At 37.9% G+C, this 7,443-nt stretch overlaps 1 long non-coding RNA gene across 1 annotated transcript; it reads left to right on the plus strand.

The window, feature by feature from the left end:
* The first annotated feature begins 46 nt into the window (after positions 1-46).
* On the plus strand, positions 47-7,093 carry LOC127866924 (uncharacterized). Its single transcript, XR_008043163.1, has 3 exons — positions 47-401; positions 5,692-5,785; positions 6,563-7,093. It is a non-coding gene; the product is annotated as an uncharacterized LOC127866924 (long non-coding RNA).
* The last annotated feature ends 350 nt before the right edge of the window (positions 7,094-7,443 follow it).

Genomic DNA, 7,443 nt, shown 5'->3' on the forward strand with positions numbered 1-7,443 from the left:
GATACTACTTTCATTACTAGATACAAGCCACATGTTGTTGGTGTTAGAAAAAGGTTGCGAAGTTGCTTTTGTGTACATGGTCACATGATCTGCAGGAAACACGTGGGCGTATCAACTGCCACATAAAAACTTTGTAGTAGATCTTTACTTTTGTATGAAAATTATGTAGCGCGTAGTTGTAAAATAAGGTGATCTTTACCGTAAACGATACTTTTACAGATAAAATTTTGTAAAACAAGCAAAATGCGCCTTATTGGTTATGCCTATACGTCCCTGGTTATGCTTTTTGTCTATTAGGTAGTTCAGTGCTGATTTGATTTACATTCACTGTACATGTATACACTCAAACAAGGACTGTGTGCAACACATTTGCCAGATTTCCGATCCGGGACATATGGCAGGTATGGGATTGCATTTGGATGAAATTAATATGCCAAGAATATCCTGTCGATTTAAGATGAATTTTTTTATTTTGCCATGTGTGTTTATTAATATTTTACATTTCAGAAAGATTTCAATTGTGTAGTCCTTTTTGTTAACCAGCATTCTTTTTCCTTCTTTAACTAGTACCGGGGAACGGTACCTTTCCCAAAGCCTATATCAGAGGCTGTAGGATCATATTACCCATGCATTCTTTGTTTACAAATATGGGAATACAAAAATTACAGCCACCAAATTGACATCGTAAAACAAAACACTACGGATAAACAGGGATAAATTTACTGCATTTCACAACAATTTTTATTTTGCATCATACATCTCTTAATCAGATTTACTCTAAGACACTTAATTCAAAGATATTTTAAATACATAGTAGATTTACATGTACTTTAAATGTTGTAAGGTAAATTATCATATCAAAGTGATTTAATTATAAAGTCTTACAAAGATAAGCCTGAGCCAAAATATATATAAATTTCATCCAGAACAGTATATCTAAGTTAATTATTTTCCTCCAAATTTTTAGGAGTGAAAACTTGCAGCTGAATTTGTGGATTAGTCCTATTTTTTCAGTCATTCCAGCCTTAAATTTGTGTCATTGCATTGGTTAACTATTGTATGTATTGAATATAAATGTTGCTTCCCTTGTGTATAGCAAATGTTTCCTACAATAACCATTTAGAAACTGAAATCAAAACTATGTTTATTAATTATCTTAAAGTCCAATTTTGAAATTCTTTTAATATCAATAGTTTTCTAAGTCCAACATTATGCCCCAGAGAAATGTATAAGTAAGAAATTCCGCCCGAGTTAATTTTCTTAGTCAGAAAATCCGCCCCAGACAAATGTTTAAGTATGAAATTCCGCCCGAGTCTTATTTCCGCCCGGAATAGCAAATGAGTTCCGCCTGGAAAAAAAATCAAGAGACATGGTCTTTTTGGGGCGGAAATCAATTTCCGCCTCTGATCCGCCCGGAAACAATAGTTTCCGTCCCAATTCCGTCTCATTTCCGTCCCATTTCCGCCCCAAAATTTCGTACGGGGTGAATCCCATTGTATTACTGATCTTGGGTAGAATGAGAAATTGTAAGTCTTTTGAGGTTTGCATATGTGCATAAAACAATGGTTACTGCTGAGTCTGGATCGGCGGCCGACAGGAACAAGGAGATTATCGATAGGAGTGATGACAACTATGTGGTTAATAATTTTATATAACATGATAAGACGGATTTTTTTTGCTGCGTGTTTTAAGAGTGGGCCAATTTAGGATGTCTATCATATAAGTTACTGAGCTGGTGTTGTGGTATCTGTTTGTTACGAATCTGGCCGCACCTCTCTGTACTTTTTCCAGTTGTTTTATTTGAGCTTTTGTATGTTGGTCCCAGACACTGGAGGAATACTCTAGTTTAGGCCCAACTATTGCTTTGTAAGCATGATCTTTATCTTTTGATGACCTAACTTTTAGAATGCGGTGAAGAAATCCTAGTGCCTGGTTTGCATTTTTAGTGATTGAGTGAGTTAATATGGTTATCACATTTTAGGTAACTTTGGTGTGTGAGAGTCAGAGACCTATATATTTGGCATGATTTACTTTTTCAAGGATGTGATCATGTAATTTATATGAGGCGATTATGGGGTTTCTTTTTTGAGTTATGCTGAGATATTTTTTTCGGAGTGGAATTTCATCAACCAGTCCTGCTCCCATCGTCCAGCAGCGTCGATATCTAGTCGGAAGTTCTGGGCGTCTGAGAGGTTGTTAATATTTTTGAAGATGATGCTATCGTCTGCAAAAAAGTCTTGGGGTGCTATTTTTTATATAATCAGCAAAGTCATTTATATACATCAGAAATAAGATGAGCCCCAAGACAGCGCCCTGTGGGACTCGAGAGGTTACAGTTACAGGTACCGTACTACAGACTAAAAAGGTCCCGAGCAATGATGATTGCAATCATGATTGATTCAATAATAACTACAAAACACTACAACGACAACAACAACACCAACAACAACAACAACAACTACTACTACTACTACTTCTACTTCTACTACTACTACTACTACTACTACTACTACTACTACTACTACAACTTCTACTACTACTACTACTACTACTACTACTACTACTACTACTACTACTCCTACTACTACTACTACTACGTCTAGGCATTATCCAAATATTCCTTTTTCAGCCATAACTTTTCCATATATTCATTGAGTTTATAATAACTTGCCACAATAAAAGAATGTGTCTCATACAGCAAATGATGTGATTCAATCCCAAAGGGAAAGGTGAGTAAAAAGGACAGAAAATAGTTTTAAAAAAGATCATTGCCATTAATGTCTCAGCTTTGCCATATAAAGATCGAGTTTGAAATAACTTGGCACATATGTTGACCGTGATGAATTAGTTTGAAAATTGTGTTTAAACTTTAAGAATTCTAAAAGTATACTCTTATAGACTTTATAGTGTACCATTTAAACAACTTTTTCCATGAAGTTTTGAAAATGAGTCTAATTTTCAACTAGTTTCAAGCAGTATAAATCATTTGTCCTTTATGGAGAATATCATTAGGATATAAGTCAAAACCAGAAAATATGAATGCAAATTATATTTCTTAAAAGGAAAAAAAAGAAATCATTTGAATAAAAAATAAAAAATAAACAAATGAATAGTGTCATTTTTAGCACAAAAATTCAAAACATGCTTATTGTCTGTTTGTAAAATCAATTGATAATTATTCTTGGTGGGCCAAATAACTTCTATGCATTTTGAGAAAGAATTCTGCTCTCAATTAAATTACCAAAGAGACAGAAACAGTTAAAATAAATACTTTTCAAGTTTATAATAACATGCTTCATGTGTATAGTTTCCCCTCTACCTACTTTTAAAACTTAAGTCAATCATCACCAATTACCTGGATTGAACCAGGCTCCGGTTTACTGTTGGTGACCGGCTAACCAGATGGCAGAAGTTGAAGAAAGGAATCGTTAACGGCTGCACAGTTTCCGTGGTGCTCTTCATCATGGGGATGAACCTGCTGATAAATGCTGCCCAACGAGAGACACGTGGACTAAAGACAGAGTCAGAAATCTATCTCCCATCTAGCAGAGGCTTCATGGATGACCTCATATTGACGACAACGAAACACGTCCAAGCTAGATGGATGTTGACAGCCCTGACGGATGTCGCTTCATGGGGAAGAATGAAGTTCAAAGCAGCACAATCCAGATCTCTCGTCATAAAGAAAGGACAGGCAACAGAGAGGTTCAAACTCTACGTACAGAAGGAAGAGATTCCTTCCATAGTGACGAGTCCAATAAAATGCATGGGCAAGTGGTTAGATGCAAGCATACAAGATCGCGACAATATCAAGAAGTTAGAGCAACAGGTAGAGAAGGGTCTCAAGAAGATTGACCGCTGCGGACTACCCGGCAAGTTCAAAGCTTGGCTCTACCAGCACCCACTGCTCCCAAGACTAATCTGGCCGTTGATGCTTAACGAGGTATCCTGAAGTACAATAGTGGAAGCCCTGGAGAGAACCACTAGTCGACATCTCAGGAAGTGGCTACGAGTTCCACCCAGCTTTACCAGTATTGGACTCTACTGGAAGAGCAACAAGTTACAGCTCCCGCTATTTTTACTGTTAGAAGAGTTCAAGACAGCAAAAGCAAGACTTGTGTTGACCTTGAGGGACTCTCCGGACGAGCTCATACGTGAGGCAGGGATCCAAACCCGAACGAGCAGGAAATGGTCAGCGACAAAGTCTGTGAGCCAGGCAGAGAACGCGCTCAAGCACAAATACATTGTATGAGTGACTGCTGTTGAGAATGAAGGAATTGGCGCGAGAAAGGTGGTACTGTGGAGCCGATCAGACCAGAAAGAGAGGCGTGCCATGAATCAGTCTGCGGTCAGGAGAGCGGAAGAAAATTCCAGACAAGCAAGGGCTGTAGAAATGGGAGCACAGGGAGCATGGACCACATGGGAAACCGCAGACAGAAAGTTGACCTGGGGAGACATTTGGAAGTATGAGCTTTTCGGTTTTCCTTTCTTCTCAGGTCTGTCTATGATCTACTTCCAGCCCCAGCGAACTTGTGCCGATTGGGGACTCACAGAAGATCCAAAATGCAGGCTGTATGACAGAGTAGCACCCTAGAACATGTTATGTCATCTTGTACTACAGCACTGACACAGGGAAAATACAGATGGAGGCATGACTTGGTCCTCAGAGAGTTGGCTGACTGGCTAGAGAAAGAACGGAAGAAGGAACGTGGCAATTACCCTCGCCATGGGCACATCGCTTGCGTCAAATCGGGTGAGACCATGAAGACACTGAAACCAACAAAAGCATCAATTCTTGATGGCACCAGAGACTGGAAGACCTTGGTAGAAGGCTTGTTTTCGCAAACGTGGTTCAAACGACCCTATGACCAGATATTGTATTGTGGTCAGAGACAGGAAAGAAGCTCGTCACCATAGAGCTTACAGTACCATGGGAGGCAAGATGTGAAGAGGCCTTCGAGCGGAAGAAGGCAAAGTACACAGAACTCATGGATCTGTGCAAGCAACAAGGCTGGCGTACTTGGCTATTTCCCGTGGAAGTTGGCGTTAGAGGGTTCTGTTCCCAGTCCGTGCACAGGCTGATGACAGCAGTACGAACTACTGGCAGGGAGAGCGAAGTGGCTATCCAGAGACTGAGCTACGCAGCTGAACGGGCATCAAGCTGGCTGTGGCTGAGGCGAGAGGAGAAGAGCTGGAGGCAATCAACCAACACGAAGTGACTGATTACCACTGTGGGCCCACCGCTATCAGAATGTTCATGGAATTAAAAGGGCCGAAACATTCTAAGACGGCGGCATCCATGCTGATGATGTTGGTAGAGGAGCAGTCTATAACCAAGCACAGATTGGTTAGACTGTATTCAAACTAAAATAACTTAAGTCAGGCAATCATTGAATACATTCTCACAACTACAAAAAACGTATTTAATTAGTTATAATTGATAATGATACACAATCATTTATAAATAATTTTGATTAATTATTACAAATAAGTAATCAATTAAGTTTAGACAAATTAAGTTATCAATTAATTTTATATTTTGTTTTGTTTAAACCTTCATATTGAAACTATAAATGTTTTAATTGTAGTTGCAAGGCCAGGCCATTTGTTCACATGACTGTTTCAGGCCTGTGTTTCTGATGACTGTTTGTGTTTCAGACCCTTGTTTTCACATGAATGTTTGTGTTTCAGGCCTTAGCTGCACCAGCTGCCAGAGGGGCTCCTAAAGGGAGAGGTGCCGCTGCCCCTGCAAAACCAGGGGCAGAAACTCCTGCTCTACCAGAAGGTTGAGAATTACTCCTTGCTTTCATTTTTTATAATTTAATTAATGTAATTTTTCTGTAAAATTGGTGTTGGATGTTGCCATTATTGCTCATTAAAAGTGGTGATTACATTTATTTTACCTGTTAATTTGAGTTGTATAGATGTTAGCACAAATATGAATCACATGCAAATTAAGCTGCAATTATATATAAAAAAAATGCACTGGGAAGTTGGAAAACATATCTTTGAAGGCTTGATCATTTAAACTTTTAGCTTGTGATGGGTATTTGATATTCAATAAATATATTTCACATCTTAGCATGTGAGCAGAGAAGAGATTGTCTGTAGTGTCTGAAAGGATTCTAAATGTCTGAAGTTTAACCCATTTATGCCGAGTGGACTCTCCCATCCTTCTAAATTGGATCAATTTTTCCCAAAATTAGGGATGTTTAGTATATTTATTTATATAATTAGAATATTTCTTACAGAAATTACTTTAAGCAAACAGCGAAGACCCTAATGAGACGCCGCATAATGCGGCGTCTCATCTGGGTCTATGCTGTTTGCCAAGGCCTTTTTTCTAGACGCTAGACATAAATGGGTTAAGTTGATTATCATAATCCCCATGAATTAAGTATTATAAGGTCCAATAAAAAGTTCCATTATACCTATCTGTTGCATTTATTAGTCTTATCTTTGTGTTATTATAAATACTTATTTACCATTAAATCACAAATGATGTTTTTCCCCAAAGACCTATAAAAATACGGTATTCTCTAGGTTTTTGTTTTTCCTAAAGCCAAAAATATCCAATGAAGGAGGAGCCAACCAAAGAGGAGGCCGCCCCTTAACCAGCCCTTTATTAGGCCCCGCCACAATAAACACGAAGTCCTTCAGGCCCAGCCTTGGACTGGCCTGGGCACATAGGACAGCCAATGAGATTCCAGATGCCAAGAAATATTATAATGAGGTCATCGCCATATCCCCAGATGTAAAGGTTCTTTCAAATTTTAAAGAAATATAAACATTAAATAAAGACGTGACACACTGAAATTGTGATTTACTGGTAGGTAATAAGATAGATCATCTAAAGTGTACAAAAGCAATATATATATGTTCTTATAAAAGCATACATAATATCTATATATTTAAGATTGCATGCATATTATTAAATTCTGATTTGTTAACTGTTTATTGCAAGTCTGGACTACATTAAAATCATTAATTATACGTTGAGAATATCACTATTGAAAACGAATTTTTATCTGTGAACTTATCGTGGTGTTCCAGTCCTTGCTGTCATTATGAATAAATCAAAACAATTGTGAAATATATCGCAATCTCAACTGTATGCTATCATTTACGGAGCTCATTGATTCTTGATAAATGGAGGATACAGTAACACCATGTACAAGAACATACTACATGTATTTCGGGCAATTAGATAATGTCCTACCAATAGAGGACTAATTTGAAACACTTGCAATAAACTGTATATAATCAAATTGAGATTAAACCATGTAACATGGTGCAATCTGTATTTGTCAAATTGTGAACAGACTGCGACCCATTGCAGAACAGCGTATTATAAAGAACTGACACGCATTTTATCAGGTCTTAGCCATAAATCTTAGAAAATGACAACGCTCAGTTACATTTTAGGTTTGACATAATTAGCTT

Source organism: Dreissena polymorpha, chromosome 2, assembly GCF_020536995.1.
Source record: "Dreissena polymorpha isolate Duluth1 chromosome 2, UMN_Dpol_1.0, whole genome shotgun sequence".
In the NCBI taxonomy this organism is placed as follows: Eukaryota; Metazoa; Mollusca; class Bivalvia; order Myida; family Dreissenidae; genus Dreissena; species Dreissena polymorpha.